The 21,354-nt window shown below is 37.1% G+C and overlaps 1 protein-coding gene and 1 long non-coding RNA gene across 4 annotated transcripts in view; both read left to right on the top strand.

Annotated features, from left to right (window-relative positions):
- Positions 1 to 21,354, top strand: part of PTPRT (protein tyrosine phosphatase receptor type T) — a 1,378,737-nt gene that overhangs the window by 756,852 nt on the left and 600,531 nt on the right. The window lies entirely within an intron of this gene.
- Positions 306 to 9,179, top strand: LOC141505803 (uncharacterized). Its single transcript, XR_012473700.1, has 3 exons — positions 306 to 780; positions 2,788 to 3,040; positions 7,354 to 9,179. It is a non-coding gene; the product is annotated as an uncharacterized LOC141505803 (long non-coding RNA).

The raw sequence follows: 21,354 nt of genomic DNA, 5'->3' as shown, positions 1-21,354 counted from the left end.
AATGAAATCATGGAAATTTAGAGTTGAAAGGTAACAGAGATAATCCTATCTAACTTCTCTATTTGCAGATGAAAAAATCAAAACCTAGAAGTTAAGTAACATGCCCAAGGCTACACAAGCCATTGAGTAAAGAATTCTGGAATTCAGACAGAGTTCTTTTGAGTAGATTCAGAGTTCCTTCTAAAACACTCTATTTTCTAAGAAAGAAAGCCTTATTAGGATTTTTGGTCATCCAAGAATCATAATATTAGAAATCTTTTTAAAAGTTAAATTTATATATATTTTCAGTTTGTTTCCTTTGTATATTTAATATCAATGATATTTCAATTGTATACCTTCTGAGATAATTGAGAATGTTCATTTTTGCCATGTTTTTGGTACATTTAAATTCAGTCTCTCTCTCCTGCTCTTAGTTACCTCCCTCCTGGTGGATCAGTATTCTCTAGTGTGAAATCCAGGCTTATAGGCTCCTTTGTTGGAAGAGATTCTATTCACAAACTCATGCTTTCAATAATACCCTAAGTGCTCACTAGTTAAGAAACATGATTGGGTTTTATAATGACTCCTTTAAACATCCTTTTTTTCTCTCCTTCTTGCTTCAAAGGCCAGGTTGACTGAAGAATGGTGTCACTTTCTGAGGACACAGCTTTACTTTTTATGTAAACCAAGTGTTTAAATGGAATTCCAACCTGCCCAGTTGTAGCCATTGAGAGGGGAACAGAAGAGAAACACACATAATAAGTTCTACACATTTAGAACCCCCTTAAAGTGATCTTCCAGGTATATATAAACTATAATCCTTTTGTTAGAGACTTTCTCTGTGTTCCAATAAGAAAGTGAATGGAAAAGGTGTTTATTAAATATTTATTACATGATAAGAATTGTGTTGAAGCCTCAAAATGTTAATATAAAAGCAAAATAGCCCCTGCCCAAGAAATTTACTTTTTGATAGAAGAGACGAAACATAGTGACCAGGGAGAGAACCTTTAATTTGTTAAGTTAAATAAATAGTGAATGGAGCCATAGCAGAAGAGATTGACATACCCTTTCCAGCAACAATGGTAGAATTGATTTGATTTATGGTTCAAGAACTGGAAATGAGGTTGGATTTCTGAATATAGGACTAGCAGATAGGGGTTAAATGTATTGTATGGTAACTGGTGAGATGGCCTGGTAATGAAGTGTATCCAAATCTGGATTTAGGGGGCTCCTGATAAAACCATCTTTTGGCAATCACCCTTCAAACTAGAATTCCAAGTATGAAAAGGACTGAGTCTTTTAGAGCTTGGTTTCTGATTCCATTGACCTGACATTTGATGAGATGACTGGTCAGTAAAGTAAAGGACTGTTGGAGCCTCAAGAAGGAAGCTTCCAAAATAATAGTAGTATCAGTTGTTATTTAGTGCTGTAAAAAGTGTTTGCCTGGAGAATTTTATTTAACCACTCAAGGTACCATGGGTATTATAATATCTATTTTACAAATGTGGAGATTGAGTCCAGAACTACACATTCTACTATTAGAAAAAAATTCAAATCATGTCTTATGTTGCTGAATCCAGAGAGCTCTCTGCCTCACCAGACTGCATCCTTAAGAAGAAAACAAAAAGTAATAATGATTCTTATTTATCATAGGGCAAATAAAGGGAAATGAAGGGAAGATAAGGGATGTAATTTAGATGCCAAAGACCTAACTCAACTATGGATCTGGAAGAAGCAACTTATAGGACGAGGTTTTTGGATTTGGATGTGGTATTGTAGAAAGAATATAGAAAATGGACAGCAGCTTACCCCCTGGGGAGGGACCACACTAGAAATATGAGAAAAGCACCAACTTGAGACTTTTTTGGTGTGTTCATGTATAATGGTCGGGAATAAAAAAAGTAATCACTGTTAGTATTTTAACTGCTTAAGTTACCTTCTGTTCAAGAAAATGAACAGTGGATATATATTTTATTCTTTACCTTATCTTAAATAATAAACCCATAAAAAACTTTAAGTAACCAAGGGGGAAATTGACCTACTAGACTCCTTGCTTGTGTCAGTTTAAACACATGCTCTTCAGATGACGACAAAAAATTCCTAAACTTGAATTTTTCCATTAAATTATCTAATCATATAGCCACTGAATTTCTTTTTTATTTTTAAGAAAATTAGCTATTTTTCTCTATAATAAGGGAAGTGTATCTCCTCTTACCACCTCCCTGCCTTTCACCTTCATACCCAGGAATCTTAGTAAATTTTCTCTGGATTTTTCCTTTTCTTGTGATCACCTTTTATCTTTGATCATATATATGTGTTCATGATAATATCCCCATCCCCATTTAGATTTTTGTACAGTTTGTATACTTTCATTTTTATATTCTTAGTCTCTTGTACTTACTATACACTTAATAAAAGTTGAATTAAGTTGGAATAAAGGATAAAAGGACAGAAGAGTGGAATTTAGGAAAGGAAGGAGAGAGAAGTGGTAGGTAGGTTCTTATCAATATTGTAAGAGTTTGAAGCTCAATCTCAAGGATATTATGAAGATCAAATGAGGTAATGAAAAAAGAATGTGATACCCCACTTCTTGCTAGGAAGAACATTGGAGTTGGAGTTTGGAGATGAGTTGAAATCTGGGTTCCAATTTTATAAGCTACACGATTCTTGATAAATTATTGAACTTACGCAAGTCTCAGTTTTATCTGTAAAAGAAGGAATTTGATGATAATATAACTTGCCTCATAGGATCTATGAAAAAAGAACATTTCATAGTGTTCTAATGTGTCACCGTAATTGTCCTCATAGTTATCATCATTATCATCATCATCATCATCAACAACCATCACTTAATTCCTTGTTGAAGCAGTTCAACTCTATAGTGACCTCTTCTCTCAAGTCCCTTGCCTACTGCCTCAACCCTGGATTACAATCACCATTTACCGCATATCTCCTATTCATATGCTATGGAGTGAAGCTGGAGAAAATGGTGAAATTGTACCGACTTGATCCATTAGAAACCTATGTTAAGAAATCTCATCTGGATTCTCACTGTAACAAGGTAATTATTTTTACAATTTCATAAATAACCCATTTTCTCCCTCATTGTAATAACTTTTCCAAACCTTTTACTCCTCTGAAAAACTTTCCTAACTCCTCCCACTTTCTTTTCCTCCACATTTTTAGCTGAGAACTTTACCTCATATTTTACTGAAAAAAAAATTTTACTATTTGCTAAGAGCACATTTTTTTCCTTCTTCATCTCACGTCTCTCAGATGCCTTCTACTATTATTGCCTCCTTCACCCCGTCACTCATAAAGAGATTACCTTTCTCCTTGCCAAAACAAACTTCTGTATTCATACAAGTAGTCCTATTCCAATCTATGTTTTCCAATGATTACCTCCCCTATCTCTCTCACCCTATTTTCACAATTATTTCCAATATTTTCTTGTCTAGTGACTACTTTCAAACTTACTACAAGCATCTCCATGTGCCCCCATCTTCAGAAAAATTGCTCTTTTGGATCCCCTATCCTTGCTGGTCCTATAATGTTCTTTTCTTTTGTGGTTAGAAGGAGTTCTACAGATGATGTCCCCACTCCTTTTCCTCTCATTCTCTTCTTAATTTTTGATATTTAGGCTTCTTACCTCATTATTTAATTGAAACTACTCTCTCCAAAGTTACTAATGATCTCTTAATTGCCAAATCAAATGGACTTTCCTTAATCATCCTTCATCTCTATATAGCCTTTGATACTGTTGAATGTCCTCTTAATATTCTCTTTTCTTTAGGGCTTTTGACAGTCTTCCATCCTGGTCCTCTTAATAACCCCTCTGACCACTTCTTCTCATTCTCCAGCTTATTATTGATCTAGACCATATTTGCTAAGAATGGGTATCCCACAGTACTATGTCCTGGACCCTTTTTCTCTCTGGATTATTTTCTTTGGTGATTCCATCAACTCCTATGGATTCATTTATCATCTCTATGCTAATGATTCACCTATATTTTTATTTAGTCCTAACCTCTCTGTTTAATTTCATTCTAACATCTCCAACTGCCTATCAGACATTTCAAACTGGTTGTCTCTTAGACATCTTTAACTCAGTATGTCCAAAGCTGAGTTCAAAATCTTTTCCCCAAAATCTTCTCCTCTTTTGGATGTCCCTATTATATCAAAGGAGCTACCATTCACCCAGTCACCCAGGCTTTCACAATGAGTATGTGCATTCTTTTACCCCTCATACTTCTTTACCCTTTATATCTAATCTGTTGTCAAGTTTTATTGATGTAACCTTTGTAACACCTCTAGTACATCTTCCCACTTTTCCTCCAATATAGCTCTAATTGCTCTATTATGGGATTCATCACCTCATTTGTGGGCTATTGCAGTCTTCTAATTGGTTTCCACCCTCAAGTTTCTCCTTATTTAAGTTCATCCTCCACTCAGATATTAAAGTGCTGACCTGACCATGTCCTGTTCTCTAATCCAATGAACTCCAGTGGCTCCATATAACCTCTTAAGATCAAACAGAAAATCTTCTTTATGTTGTTCAAAGATTCATAATCTTACTACTCCCGTCTTTTCAATCTTTTTAATACCTCACTCCACACGTTATCTGTGATCTAGTGACATTGGACTCTTTGCAGTTCTTTGAACAAGACATCGTCTTCCAACTCCATGATTTATATTGACTATCTTTCATTACCCAGAGTTCTCCCTTTCTTCTCCTCTGCCTCCTGGCTTCCCTGGATGCCTTCAGGTCCCTGCTCAAATTCCATCTGAAGCCTATCCTGATCTCCCTCAGTGGTAGTGCCTTCCCTCTGTTCATTACCCTATATGTCTTATTTGTACAGAATTGTTTGTATGTTGTCTTCTCATTAGACTGTAAACTTCTTGAGAACTGAAACTGTCTTTTTAAAAAAACTTTTTAAAAATATTTTTTCATTTATATGTAAAGATAGATATCAACATTCATTTTTTAAGCATTCCACATTTTTTCTCCCACCTTCCTCCCCTCTCCCTACCCTTGCAGCAAGTAATCTTATAAAGGTTATACATATATAATCATGTAAAACATATTTCCATATTATTTCTTCTTATGAAAGAAGACTCAAACAAAAGGGAAAAGCTGTGAGAAAGAAAAAATCATACAACAACTTTTAAAAAGTGAAAATAGTATGCTTTGTTCTGCAATCAGGCTCCATACTGCTTTCTCTGGATATGTTTGGCATTTTCCATTATATCTTTTGCAATTGTCTCCTAACACTGTATTTATGAGAAGAACAAAGCCTATCATAGTTGGTCATTCCACAATATTGTTGTTAATGTGCACAGAAATGGTTCTGCTCATTTCACTCAGCATGAGTTCATGTAAGTGTTTACAGGTTTTTCTGAAATCCACTTGAAGAGCAAGAACTGTACTTTGCCTTTATGTTCCCAGTTCTTAGCACAGTAATTAATCCAGGCCAACTTCAGAACCTGGAGTCAGGAAGGCCTGGGTTCTAATTCTTCCCTAGGATTATAGTTTCCTTACCTACAAAATGAGAATAGTAATTGCTCCTCTCTCACCAAGTTATATGAAGATCCAGTGGGGAAAAAATAGGAGGGAGTAATCTAAATACAGCCTAGATAAGGAAGAAAATGGTCTAGAAATAGAAACAGATGGTAGAGATCTTAACTCTTTTTCCCCTCCATTGTGCCTTATGGTTTTTTGCATCTATCCAGTGGCCCTATAAAGGAATGACTGTGTGAAATAGCATTTCATAAGAAATGCACAAATGTCAGACATGGGGTAGCAGATCGGTAAGTCTTTCACAGAGTGGCCACATTATAATTTGAATGTTTTTCTGAGCTGGCTTGGTCTTAAAAGGTCAAATGATGCCAGGCTGTGAGTCATATACTACTAATAGGGGAAAAAAGGTAATTTTAATTTTTCATTTTTGCTTTTCCCTTATTAAGCCCATCTGCAGCCTTGAAACCCTTTAGAGCTTTATGTTATTGAGAGAGTTGAATTGGAGGCTCCTGGCTCTTTCCTTTTCCATATGTCATTTAAGCTTCTAGCGCCCTGCTTGGTTCTACCCTGAGATTGCCTATCAACATGTGAATTTGTATGAGGTAGCCTAATGTCTGGCTCTAGCCAGATATTTCATGAAGGAAAATTAAATCAAATTTACTAATTTGTAGCCTTGCACAAAACTAGAATATTACCTTCTAAGACTATCATTAGGAACATGTGCCGAGTGTTGCAGAAAACTGTTCTACATGGTGCAGATTCCAGTGATATGTCTTACAGAATCCTCTCCCTACAAACCTGTAGGACACCATTGCTCAGAGGAACATTTTGTCATATCTGTTACCTGAGCAGAGTGTTGGCACCAAAGCATGATCTGAGTTCTATTTCCGCCTCCCTGGACAAGTCATTTAACTGTTCTCAACACCAGTTTCCTCATTTGCAAAATGAGGTTTGTTGTGGGGCTTAAAAGGCATTTTAGACATATTCTCTTTCTCTCCATTTATACAATCTATCTATCTATCTATCTACATATATATATGTATATATATATATATATGTAAAGTGTGTATATTTAATTTTTTCATTTGATTCTCCCCATAACTTCATGACTACAGTTGTGATTAGGACCAAATTTCACATATATGTATGTATATATATATATATATATGCATATATGAAAGAATGCACCTTGCAAACCTTCGAGTACTATGTAAATGCTAGCTACTGAAATTTTTTTGAGGGGTGGAGGTTGGGGCTTCCAAGGTCCCTATCATGTAAGTCTGATATTATATTTTCTTCTTCATGTTCTAAACATTCCACTAGGAGCTTTAGTTCCCTCCCAAGACCACAAAGGCAATGACCATAGTAAGAAACTAGTATTTTAAGTCTGAGTCTAGTTCCAGGAGCAACATGGCCTTGGCTCTAGAACCATTCCTTCTGCTAAATTGCTATGTGCACTTGGTAAAGTCACTTCATTTTTGTGGGCCTGTTTCTTTATTGGAAAAATGAAGGAATTGAGATTAAGATGCCTTCCAGCTCTTCTATTTTGTGGCTTCATGGATTTGTGACAATGCACTAAATTCCAGATACTTAAAAAAGAGGGGGGAAAAAGTAAATTCAATCTATTTATTTCTAGTCCTGTTTATTTGCATAGTGCTATGCAGTCAGAAAGCACTTTCATATCCATTATCTCATTTGGCCCTCATGACAATGCTTTCCATAAGGGAGGCAGGATGAGGATAATAGAGGTAATCCATTCACTACCTGCTTCATGAGATTGTGGAGAGAATCAAATGAGATAATGGATTTAAAAGGCTATATAAATCCAACATAGTATTATTGTGATTATTATTCAGAATCCTCCTCTACCATCCAACTGCAGTGTCTCATTGTGGTGTGACCCTGGACTCATAAAAGCAATGCCAGCTGAGCACACAAGTCCTGGCAGGTCCTACCAACCTGGAAAGCTCTTAGTGTCAGACAGATGGTGGATCTGTTGTCCAAGGAACAAGCTAGCAGTGTTCAAAGAAGGTTCTCATTAGAGGCTTCATCACCAGGTAATATCTTTTTGGGGTTGGTGGTGGTGATGGTGGTGGTAATGATGATGAACTATCTCAAGAAGTATAAAGAAATGAATACTTAGTAGTGCTGCATAGGAAGTGCCCACAGCAAAGATATTGAAGATCTTCTGAAATCCTAAAGTAAAAGACAAGAACAATAGGTAATGCCACAAAAACCCCAAAGTCTACAGAATCTCAGGGTAGGAAGGGATTTCATTTTCATGACCTCAAAATTTCCTCTAACATATCAACAACAAATGCTCATCTAGCTTCCATTTGAAGCTCTGTAGCAAAAAAGAACTCACTAATTGCTAAAGCTACCCATTCTATAACAATTAGCCAACAGACATTATTGAGCATTTGCTAGATGTTAGAGATACAAGAAATGAAATGAAACAGTCCTTAACAGATATTTCATTTAATCTTCCAAACAATCCTGGGAGATAGGTGCTATTATTTTCCCCATTTTACCTTTGAGGAAACTGAGTAAAACAGAAAAGTAATTTACTCAGTATCATATAGCTAATGTGTCAAACTCAGGGCTTACTGACTGCACGTCTAACAATCCATCTCTTGGTTCACCTGGCTTCCTCCAAAGCCTCTCATTCATAAAAATGAGATGGTTCAAGGCAAGTTTTTTTTTTTTTTATCAGTGCTGAACTAACTCTTTGTGAATCAGTGACAGGATTCTGGTGCCATTTTAAAATTGTGGAACTTTTGACAGTACTGTATGTGCCTTGACATTACTTTTTATGGAAGGACCTACTTCAACTTCCTATTTGATACCCTGGAACCAGTTTATGTTAGTGGGAGGTAATTGAGAGCTGGCAAGTGTGAGCCTGGTAAGGACATCACTTCTGCAGGAAGAGCTTTTCAATCCACTCTTCTTTATAAAATTATCAAGAGAGAAGCTAAGATTGTCAAATCCAGTTTCTAACCTGTTTCTACAGTTGGAGATATCTGTTTCTTCTTTGTGTTTAGAACCTAGATTTTTCCAACAATTTTGGAGCATAGGTAAATCTGGGTAGGGAAACTCATTCTTTATCTAATATTCAAATCCCTTTGTGAATAATGTGTTCAGAATACTAGCTGGTGGAGTGAGAGATAGGTAGGGCAGAAGAAATAATTACCAACACAAAGCTAGATTGCTCCCACACAGCTCTTCCACTCTGCAAAGCCAGTATAGGTTTCATATTCAATATGGTAGGGATTGGGAGAACATCATTCCCCAGAAATCTCACCAGCTACCATACTATTTAGACTAGAAACTAAACCCAGGAGATTGTAAAGCTTTCATGCCTGGAACTCCACCTCTGGGAGTGTGAACTAGTGGTTGTCTTAGTCACTCCATCCATTTGTGATATGTTCTAGCTGTGATTCATTTCACTGTCCTGGTATCTCCCCAACCAACACGAATCTGGTCTTTCCATTCTGTTTTCCAGTTCTGGAACCACAATTCAATCAGGTTTATTTTATCTCCTGGAAATGGTGTGTCAATAAACTTTCCTATGGCTCTGTTCCCCAACCCTTTAACTTTCGAAATGAATATAGCCTGCCAAGCACTTCTATATAGATATAGATATAGATATAGATATAGATATAGATATAGATATAGATATAGATATAGATATAGATATAGATATAGATATAGATATAGATATAGACTTCTATTTTAGACTATTTCAGACTTGCCTGAAAGTACTGTCCTTGCCTTTTTATTTTTTTATAATCACAGTTTAGCATGATATTGGCACATGGTAAGCACCTTATAAATTATTTTCAGTCATACAATCATAGTAGAAACAAAGTATTTTAAATTGGAAGAGACTTTAGAGATCATCTCAGTCTAACAATTCTTCATTTATTGATGAGGAAATTGAGACCCAGAGGTGTTAACTGATTTGCCTAAGTTGACACAGGTAGGACGCAGCAGAACCTCAATCTAATCATGGAGCTTCTAATTTCATATTCACAGTTGTTATTGTTGTTGTTATTATTTGTGAGTGATCATTTGGGGTTTTCTTGACAGAGATACTGAAGTAGCTTACCATTTTTCTTCTCCAGCTCATTTTACAGATGAGGAAACTGAGACAAACAGGGTTAAGTGACTTGCCCAGGATCATATCTCTAGAAAGTGTCTGTAACCAGACTTGAACTCGGAAAGATGAGTCTTCCTGATTCCACACTCGGCCCTCTATCCATTGCACCATCTAGCAGTCTAATAATTCTTATACTTTTCATTTAACCATAAGATCGTCAACCTATTGCTACAAGAATCTCAGAAGTCATCTAGAGCAATGTTTTCATTTGTAGATGAGAATCACCTAGGCTCAGAGCCAGTGATTGACTTATGCAAGCCTCAGAGATTGGATTGAATTTGAACTCAAAGGGCTTTGACTCTTTTTTGTTTTGTTTTGTTTTTTTAGGTTTTTTGCTAGGCAAATAGGGTTAAGTGGCTTGCCCAAGGCCACACACTTAGGTAATTATTAAGTGGCTAAGACCATATTTGAACCCAGGTACTCCTGACTCCAGGGCCAGTGCTTTATCCACTATGCCACCTAGCCGCCCTGGGCTTTGACTCTTGACCCAGTGCTCTTTCTACTTTTTATAATGCAAAGAAATGCCTTAGAAATATATACACATATAGTAATTTTATCATAAATAGCAATGAATTAAGAAGACAAATAATGGCAAATTATGGTTGATGTAGTTAGGGATTTGTGAACCACTTGAAGTAATTTTGCAGCTCTCCTTTCCCCAGTAGTCTGTGGCCAATGGATTAGAAACTGCTATGCCAGATCATTACCAGGAGCAATAAGCTTTGATAACAAGATAATTGATATAGCCATTCTGAGAAATAATCTGGTATGATAACATGTCTGGAGTCCACCAAAGTACTTCAGGCTAGAATACAGGTTGGTGGGACCTCTTATCCATCTATGCAAGACCCTACCTTCTTTCTTAGATCTGGAATAATAATAATAAAAAAGAAAGACTCATAGTAAGAAAACTTGAATTCTAGTCTTGACTCTTCTGTGAGTTATCTATGAGACTGTGAATAAGTCACTTCCCCTTTCTATGACCTAATTTCCTCATCTACAAAATGAGAAGCTTGGCCATGATCTCTACATTTCTTTCTAGTTCTAAAATTTTGTGATGCCTATATGGAAATATTCACAAATAAGTATATTTTTCATTCAAATGGTTCATTTATTGCCAAAGGGCTTCCAAAACTATCATCACTGGAAAGAAGTGCTAAGGATGTCTTATTTGGGGGTGAAATAATTATTGAAATGAGTGTTGATACATGTTTTGACTTTCCTAGAGAAGTAATTCTGTCTTCTCTACTTTAAGTAATTACATTTGTTTCTAAATAAAGTGAAAGGAACTATAGTTGTCAGTGAATGCATAGAGCTGACTTCTCCATTTACATAGCAGCAGGCAGAAGAGAATTTAAAGTTAATTATGATATTCTAAGCAGAATTACTGCAAGGTGTTTTATACTCATTCAACTGCGCTGGTGCTATTAGGTACTTTGTGAGGCAGGACAAATTGGGAGGACTGATCAACACCTCTATACTGGAAGGATCCAGGACTCAAATCTGTGGGAACATTAGCTCCAGTCCTTTCATCAGTATCTTTTGGTCTTCACAAGTGATTGATTGTGGCAGAGTACTCTGCTGGGTCCAATCCATTCTCTCACAGGCATCTTATCAAAATTGCTTTCCCACAGTCTGTGTTTTAATTCTTTTTGATGTTTATGCACTGTTACCTTTTTAAAAAATATATATTTATTTTGAATTTCATAATTTTCCCTTAATCTCACTTCACTCCCCTTGCCCAAAGCCCTCAGAAGGCAGACTATTTGTCTTTACATTGTCTCCATGTTATACATTGATCTAAGTTGAATGTGTTGAAAGAAAAATCACATCCTTGAGGGGAAAAAAATAAAGTATAAGAGATACCAAGATTATATAATAAGATAACAGTTATTTTTAAAAAATTAAAGATCTTTGGTCTTTGTTTAAACTCCACAATTCTTTCTCTAGATACAGATAGAATTCTCTATCATAGATACCCCAAAATTATGCCTGATTGTTGCACAAATGGAATGAGCAAGTCTACTAAGGTTGATCATCACCCCCATGTTGCTGTAGGGTGTACATTGTTCTTCTGGTTCTTTTCATCTGATTCAGCATCAGTTCATGCAAATCCTTCCAGGCTTCTCTGAATTCCCATCCCTCCTGGTTTCTAATAGAACAGTGATGTTCCATCACATACATATACCACAGTTTATTAAGACATTCCTCAAATGATAGACATTCACTCAGTTTCTAATTCTTTGCCACCACAAATGGGCTGCTATGAATATTTTTTGTACAAGTGATGTTTTTACCCTTTCTCATGATCTCTTCATGAAATAGTGGTATTGCTGGCTTAAAGGATATGTACAATTTTGTGCCCTTTGGGTATAATTCCAAATTGCTCTCCAGAAAGGTTGGATGAGTCCACAGCTACACCAACAATGTATTAGTGTCCCAGATGTCTCACATCCCTTCCAAAATTGATCATTATCCTTTCTCGTCATATTGGCTAGTCTGAGAGTTGTGAAGTGCTACTTTAGAGATGCTTTAATTTGCAGTTCTCTTATAAGTAGTGACTTGGAGCAATTTTTCATATGACTATTGATCACTTTGATTTCCTCATCTGTAAGTTGCCTTTGCATATCCTTTGAGCATTTGTCACTTGGGAAAGGGAATTTTTTTTAATTTGACTCATTTCTCTGTATATTTTAGAAATGAGTCCTTTGTCAGAAATACATTTCTTTTGATCTTGGTTACAGTGGGTTTTATCAGTGCAAAAGCCTTTTAATTTAATGTAATTGAATTTATCTACTTTGTTTTTAATGATGTTCTCCATCTCTTCATTGGTCATAAACTGCTTCCCTTTCCATATATCTGACAAGCAAACTATTCCTTGATCTCCTGGTTTGTTTATAATATTGTTTTTTGGGAGCAGCTAGGTGGCACAGTGGATAAAGCACCAGCCCTGGAGTCAGGAGTACCTGGGTTCAAATCCGATCTCAGACACTTAATAATTACCTAGCTGTGTGGACTTGGGAAAGCCACATAACCCCTTGCCTTGCAAAAAAATTCAAAAAAACATTTTTTTTTATTTCTAAATCCTATATCCATTTTGATATTATCTTGGTATAGGGTGCAAGATGTTGGTCTAATCCAAGTTTCTGCCATACTAACCTCCAATTTTCCCAACAGTTTTGATCAAAGAGAGAATTTTTATCCCAAAAGCTGGACTCTTTCCGTTTTTCCAACAGCAGATTATTATAATCATTTCCTACTATTGCATCTAGTCTATTCCACTGATCTTCCACTCTATTTCTTAGCCAATACCAGACAGTTTTGATGACTGATCTTTATAATATAATTTTAGATCTGGTAGGGCTAAATCACATTTTTTGCACTTTTTTTCACTGAATCCCTGGAAATTCTTGACTTTTCATTTCTTCATATGAATTTACTTACAATTTTTTTCTAACTCATTGAAGTAATTTTTTTTTAAATTTTTGATTGGTAGTGCAATAAATAAAGTAGTTTAATTTAAGTAGAACTGTCATTTTTATTATATTAGTTTGGCCTATCCAGGAGCAGTTGAAATTTGTCCAGTTATTTAAATCTGATTTTATTTGTGTGAGAAGTGTTTTGTAATTGTTTTTTCTTTTTTTAATTTATTTTTTTATTCTCATTTTGTACATATGTTTTTTTGTACATTAATAAAATATTCTTGTTTACAAGTAAACAAAATACCCCATCTCCCCCATGAATATAGATAGACTTGCTTGGGTGAAAAAAATTAAAGGGGAGAGGAAAAAAAATTAAAATAAAATAAATAATAGTAATAATTGTAGGTATGGCCAGGTGGCACAATGGACAAAGCACCATCCCTGGGCCCATATCCAGCATTGTAAACCCAACCATCACCCAGCCGTGTGACATGCAAGCCACCCGATCCCCACTGCCCTGCAAAAACCAAAAAGAAGAAAAAAAAGACCCAAAATAAAATAAAATAGTAATGATAATAGGGGTGGCTGGGTGGTAGACAGAGCATTGGCCCTTGAGCCAGGAGCACCTGGGTCCAAATCCGGCCCCAGACACCCAAAGATCACCCTGCTATGTGGCCCCAGGAAATCCATCCAGCCCCACTTGCCCTGCACCCTCCCCCAAATAATAATAAATAAAAATGTGCTTGAGTCTTTGTTCCAACACCAACAACTCTGTCATGGGTGGATCACATACTTTATGATAAGTCCATCACAGAAGTTACTTCCATATTTTTCCACCATTGCCATTGCTGATCACAACTCCCTTTTTTCTTATTTCTCCACTACCGTGTACTCTATTTTCTCTCTCCTTTCACTCTGACTGTGCTGTAGGGTCATTGACTGACTCAGCAGACAGATTCCTAGTCCTGGGGCCAAGAAGCCCTGAGCCCCCATAACACCCCTTAGGCCCAGAATCGACCTGGCCCTATGGTCCTGTGTAGGCCTTCCAATCCCAGCCCCTTGCATGAAGTAAGAAAGAAAATGTGTTATATCTGGCCACTCTCCCCCAATGGTCCATCCTCTTCGCCTTTATTCACATCCCCACCCCTTCCCACTGCTCACCCCTCCTTCTTACTCCAGATGTCTATACCCCATTGAGTATATATGCTGTTTCCTCTCCTAGCCATCTCTAATGAGAGCAAAGGTTCCCTCATTCCCCCTTGCCTCCCCCCTTCTATATCATTGCAATAGCTCATTGTAATAAAAAAAATCTTATGTGAAATATCTTGGACTATTCCCCATCTCCCTTTTCTTTCTCCCATTCCATTTCCCTTTTTTTCTATTGACTCCATTTTTACACCATATTTTATCTTCGAATTCAGCTTTCTCCTGTGCTTCAACTATAAAAGTTCTCTCTACCTGCTCTATTAACTGAGAAGGTTCATATGAGTATTATCAGTGTCATTTTTCTATGCAGGAATACATGCAGTTCATCCTCATTAAGTCCCTCATATTTCCCCCCTCTCCTCCAATCTCCATGCTTCACCCGAGTCCTGTATCTGAAGATCAAACCTTCTGTTCAGCTCTGGCCATTCCAAAAAGAACATTTGAAATTCCCCTGGTTCATTGAAAGTCCATCTTTTTCCCTGGAAGAGGACATTCAGCCTTGCTGGGTAGTTCATTCTTGGCTGCATTCTAAGCTCTTTTGCCTTCCAGTATATTGTATTCCAAGCCCTACAAGCTTCCAATGTAGTTGCTGTTAAGTCCTGTGTGATCCTGACTGCACTGCAGCTCCACGATATTTGAACTGTGTCCTTCTGGCTGCTTGTAATATTTTCTCTTTGACTTGGGAGCTCTGGAACTTGGCTATAATATTCCTGTGGGTTGGTTTTTTGGGATCTCTTTCTCTGGGGAATCGGAAGATTCTCTCCATTTCTAATTTTGTCCTCTGCTTCTAGAATATCAGGGCAATTTTCCTGTAGTAATTCTTTGAAAATGATGTCAAGGCTCTTTTCCTGATCATGACTTTCAGGTATTCCAATGATTTTTAAATTATCTTTCCTAAGTCTGTTTTCCATATCAGTTGTTTTTTCAATGAGATATTTCACATTTTCTTCTAATTTTTCATTTTTTTTGTTTTAAAGTATTGATTCCTGATTTCTGTTAAATTCATCAATCTCCCTGAATTCTGTTCTTTGTCTGAAGGATTTGTTCTCCTCAGAGAGTTTTCTTATCTCTTTTTCCATCTGGCCAATTTTGCTTCTTTAAAGCATTCTTCTCCTCAATAACTTTTTGAACTGTTTTATCCATTTGCCCTAAGCTGGTTTTTAGCTTGCTATTTTCTTCAGCATTTTTTTGGATTTCCTTGACTAAGCTGCTGACTTCATTTTCATGTTTTTTCCTGCATCTCTCTCCTTTCTTTTCCCAGTTTTTCTTCTCACTCCCTCATTTGATTTTCAAAGTCTTTTTTGAGCTCTGTCATAGCCTGAGGCCAATTTCTGTTTTTCTTGGAGTCTTTAGATGCAGGAGCTTGTGCTTCCTCCTCTTCAGACTGAGTATTTTGATCCTTCTTGGGCTCATTTGCAAAATATTTCTCAATAGTCTTCCTTTTGTTTCTCTGCTTGCTTATTTTCCCAGCCTGGGCCTGGTTTGGGGTGCTTCCTGAGCTTTTGGGACCCTCCCACAAGGGTCTCAGTGTGTGAGGCTCTGTCCTCCCTCCTGGTCTGTGAATGACCATAAGTGCCCCCCTCTGCCATGGGCCTGAGGTGGGGAGGGGCCCTGCTGTTCTATGGGGGAGCCTAGACTTCGATCAGGATCTGAATGTGGTCAGAGCCCCAGAGTCCTGTTCCAGGGGCAGAGGACCGAGTTCCCAGTTTCTCTTCACTCCCCTCCCTCAGCTCAATGGGCTCATGCCCTGGGGACTCCTGCTTACTGGCTCCACTTGCTTCTGTTTCTGGCTCTGGGCTGCAGAAAGACCAAGCTGCTCCCTGTGTGCCCTGAGGGCTGGACTCCATGTGCTCGCTCTGGCAGAGGTCCCCTGCTGTTCCCCCACTTTGTGCCTGGTCCTCCTCGGGGTGCAGCCCAGGAGACTCCCCCACTGCTGTGAGCTGAGACTCCCAGCGTCCTGGGGCTGCCTCCTGGAGGCTCAAGTTCTTTGGCTCTGGTGGGCCACCCCTCTGGCAGGCTGCCCCTCCGACCCCGGGGAGCAGAGCCTTTCTGCTCTTTTCCAGGTTACCTTGAGTAGGAGAACTGCCTCACTTGGTCCCTTTGTGGGTTCTGTCTCTCGAAAGTTTAGTTAGAGTCCTTAGCTGATGAGTTTTATCAGAGAGCTCCTAAGACTGGATTCCTTCTTGTTGCCATCTTGGCTCCACCCCCCCCCCCCCCCCCTTGTAATTGCTTTCAAAAAGTTTCTGAGTCTGCCATGGCGGGTAGACTCCCAGGTATTTTATATTGTCTGAAGTTCCTTTGAATGGGATTTCTCTTTCTAGCTCTTTCTGCTGTATCTTGCTAGTCATATATAGAAATGTTGAAAATTTATGAGGGTTTATTTTATATCCTGTGACTTTACTAAAGTTGATAATTATTTCTAGTAGTTTTTTAGATGATTTTTTAAGTATACCATCATGTCATCTGCAAAGAGTGAGAGTTTTGTCTCTTCCTTCCCAATTCTAATTCCTTCAATTTCTTTTTCTTCTCTTATTGCTGAAGTTAACATTTCTAATACAATATTGAATAGTTGTGGTGATAATGGGCATTCTTGTTTCACCCCAATCTTATTAGAAATGCCTCTAGCTCATCCCCATGGCATATGTTTGTTGATGGTTTCAGATAGATAATGATTATTATTCTAAGGAAGACCCCATTTATTCTTATGCTCTCTAGTGTTTTTACTAGGAATGGATGCTGTATTTTGTCAAAAGCTTTTTCAGCATCTATTCATATCATATGATTTCTCATAGGCTTGTTATTGATATATACTAACAGTTTTCCTAATATTGAACCAACCCTGCATTCCTGGGATAAATCCTACTTGGTCATAATGTATTATCCTAGTGATAACTTCTAATCATTTTGCTAAGATTTTATTTAAGATTTTTGCCTCTATATTCATCAGGAAGATAGGTCTTTAATTTTCTCTCTCTATTTTAATTCTTCCTGGTTTAGGTATCAGCACCATATTGGTATCATAGAAAGAGTTACTATTACTTTTATGAAATGTCCCATTCTGGGAATACAGAGATGAATCCCTTGGATGATCTGGAAATTTGATTGAGAATATAGGATAGATTCAGATGAAAGTATGGTATGAAATGCAAGGAACTAAAGATAATTTTGAGAAGCCTAGGAAAACTTTATGGAGGAGATATGATATCTAAGATGTTCTTTAAATGATGGCTAAATTTTAACAGGTAAAGAAGGAGGAACTTTTACAGGCTTAGAAAATAGTGTTATCAAAGGCACAGAGGTGAGAAAACCTGGATTATATGTAACTGATATTGAGGAATCTGCTTTGATTGGAGAGTGGAAAGGTTAGCAAACTGGAAAGGTACTCCAGATTCACAGAAATTAAGAATTAGAATACGTCTTAATACCCACAACTCCAACCCATGCACAAAAAGAATCTATGGAAAGGTATTGTTGTGGAGGCTTTGAATATCATTTGGCTGTTCATTATTTAATTCTATTTTTTTAGTTCCAAAATCTCTCCCTTTCTGAAGTCCCTTCCCTAACCACAAGAAATATGATTTTACATATGTAATGGTTACATATATATATATAATATACATATATTTCTTTTATTTAAATATGTATATATAAAGAATATACATATATTCCCAGTATACCTGTGAAGTCATGAAAAATATATTTTCACCTTAGCCATTATCTCTCCCCCAACTCCAATCAAGACAAAGAAATAGAAAAAAAATTCTTGGGTCTATACTGAGTTCATCTGGACGTGGATAGCATTTCATATCACAAGTTATTTGGAGTTGTGGTAGATCATTGTAGTGATAAGAGCTACTTGCTAATCATTCACAGATTATAATTGCTGTATTGTTGTTTCTGTTTACAATGTTTTCTTGGTTCTGCTTCATTTCATTTTTTTTTTTGCATCAGTTCCGATAAGTCTTCCCAGGTTTTCTGAAACCATTCCTTTTACTTGAATGCTATTGTGAAGAGTTTGGGCTTTAAGAGGAAATGGGGAGCCACCGAAGGCTCTTAAATAGAGGAATTCCATGACCAACTTGAACAAAGATTTTTAGTGATGCCTGAGTGGATAGGGATCAGGAGATGAGGACCTTTTGACTTCAAAAGATTGAAAAGTCTCCTGATGTAATTCATCAGAACTGTATCATAGAATGAACCAAGATGATTTTCCTATGCAACAGATGATAAAATAAAAATGAATGTATAAAGTTCCTCCTGAACTTTCCCTATCTGTTTTTTTAATAATCTGTCTTCCCTTTGCCCACATTTGCTTCCTTAGATTTTTTGTAATAAATCACCTCCATAAAACCTCACCAGGACATGGGGCATTGTTACTGACAAGATGGGAAGATAAAATCACAAGATCATTGTCTTTCAAAGTGAAGGTTCCCCTCAGTCTATTTTATAGAAGAAAAAAGTAAGCTTCAAACAAATTGTGACTTAACCAGGTCTACACAGCTGGTAATGGCCCATCCAGGATCCAACCTTGGGTCCTCTGACTTCAAAACTAGTATTGTTTGCTCTTTCCACTGCATCACACAGTCTCCTGTTCTGCTGGGACCAGGGAAAGAATGACTCAGAAGGGGACAATAAATGGCAGCAGGGGAAGACAGAAAAGATAGAGCTGATCCCTAAAACCATTAGAAAAGATGAAAGAACTGGGCAGAGCTAGCATGTCAGAAAGAGCATCCTGGTGGGAAGAGCTGGTTAGTGGACAGACAGATCATTACATCATTTTTTTAACCCCATGATTGAGGATTTAATTTCTTCCTAATGGAAGTTCTTTATATAGAAGTGTATGAATTTCAAGGAAGAAAAGACCATTTTTGACTAGGGAAGATGAGACCAGATCTATGTACTCTGTTACCAGGTTTGACTGTACATTTTATAGATTAGCCCAAACTAATGGTAGTCACTCTTTGCCCCTGGTACACAACAAGATGCCAGGAATGACTTTCTACTAATGGCTGAAGTTGAAAGGTGGAAGAGTATATTCCCAGGTCTAGAAAATCTGAATGACTTCAGTAGTAGGCGTCCCCTAGAGATTTGTTTATTTGAGGCCACAGAGGAATCCAATCTGTATCATTATAGTTTCTCATATATTTATCCTCCATGACATCTACCTTTTACATCTGCAAGTCTGCATCCACAAAAATGGTAAAATTCGTTAACCACAAAATAGTAGTAATTCTAGCAATTCTTTCCTCACAGGTTCACTGGAAAGAGAATATTTTGTAAATCTTAAATCCCACATAAATAGGTGTTGTTCAAGTGATCTCTCCATTCTTTGTATTACCCAAATTTAGTTCAGTCTGGTTGACAGAATAGCAATATAAGATTCATATTTACAATATGTCTATGATGCAGTCTAAAAGAGATATTCACAGACTCAAAAAAACTAGAAGGTATGACTTGTCAGGAAGGTCAGAAAAATATTCAGAAGCCATGCTTTAAACACTACCTGAGATCACTAGTGAATCAGGGTGAAAATGACCCCCTACTGCAGGAGCAACAGGAGGTGCTCGAGAGTTCTTGTAAGGCTTCCCAAGGACATCTACTCAGGGGGTTGGAGAGAATATTAAATTACTAAAGTCAACTTAGTTACCCACTTGTTAAAGGCATAATGATAATAACAATCATAACAGCAACTAATATTTATATAGTGCTTATTATTTGTCAGTCATTGTACTAAATGCTTTATAATTATTATTTCATCAGCAATATTGGAAGGTAGATACTATTATTATCTACATTTACTTATGAGGAAATTCAGTCAAACAGAGAATAAGTGACTTTCCCAGGTTCACACAACTCACTTTTTTTTTAGATTTTTCAAGGCAATGGGGTTAGGTGGCTTGCCCAAGGCCACACGGCTAGGTAATTATTAAGTGTCTGAGGTTGGATTTGAACCCAGGTACTCCTTACTCCAAGGCCAGGGCTCTATTCACTGTGCCACCTAGCCCCCCCCCCCCCCACAACTCACTTCTAACTCCAGGCCCAGCACTCCCTCTACTGTACCATTGGATCCCTTCTTGTTTAATAAATGGGGTCCACTGAAATGAGTGCAGCAATGAAGTGGCATTGGTGACACTACAGGGATATTGGAGAAATTTAAGTTTTAATCTTGTCTTCTAACTTAGTAGCTGTGTCATCCTAAGCAAATCACTTAGCCTCCCATAACCTCCATCACTTCATTCTCTAAGATCAAGTTAATAACAGCACATAACTCACAGGTTGTTAAGGTCAAATGAGATCACATTTAAAGTGTTTTTTCTCCCCAAATTTTAAAATAGCATATAGATATTAGCTATTATTTTACTTTTTGGTGTAAGGAGAGAAGTTCAAATCCTGATTCTGACATTTAATAGGTATATAACCTTGGTCAACATTTCTAAGCCTCAGGTTCCTCTTTTGTAAAATAAAGATAAAATAAAGTCACATGACCCTTTATCTAGAGCAGAAATGTTTTCATACTACATCTGGTTGTGGGTCAGAGGAATAGGTTAGAATCATGATAAAAGAAGAAAAGAAAGCAGCCACAAATATAGTCCTTCTCTGGGAATATGCAACCCAGTGAATAGAGATAACAGAATTCTTTTCCTAGTCTTTCTTTTTCTCTCTATTCCTTTGATTACTACTTTCTTTCTTCTTCTGTCCATCATTCCATCTAGTCACCCCACAAATAAATACAGTTAAGCAAAAGGAAAAACAAAAATAAATCAACTATCTCTCCAAACAAAATGAAGGCAAAACACTCAAATACAGTGACTATGTCTGAAAACATCTGCCTAGTTCTATACTTCTATTTCACTATCTCTTTTTTTGGGGAGATGAAAAGAAAGCCTCATTTTCAAGTCTTCTGAAGGTATGATTAGGAACTGCATTGATCAGAGTTTTGAAGTTTATCAGGGGGTTATTTTCCTTATGTCATTGTAGTCATTAAATTAGGCAGCCAGATGGTTCAGTGAATAGAATGCCAGGCCTGGAATCAGGAAAATACCTTCCTGAGTTCAAATTCAGCCTCAAAT

This window comes from Macrotis lagotis, chromosome 1, assembly GCF_037893015.1.
Source record: "Macrotis lagotis isolate mMagLag1 chromosome 1, bilby.v1.9.chrom.fasta, whole genome shotgun sequence".
Classification (NCBI taxonomy): domain Eukaryota; kingdom Metazoa; phylum Chordata; class Mammalia; order Peramelemorphia; family Peramelidae; genus Macrotis; species Macrotis lagotis.
This window is presented reverse-complemented; position numbering and strand designations above follow the sequence as displayed.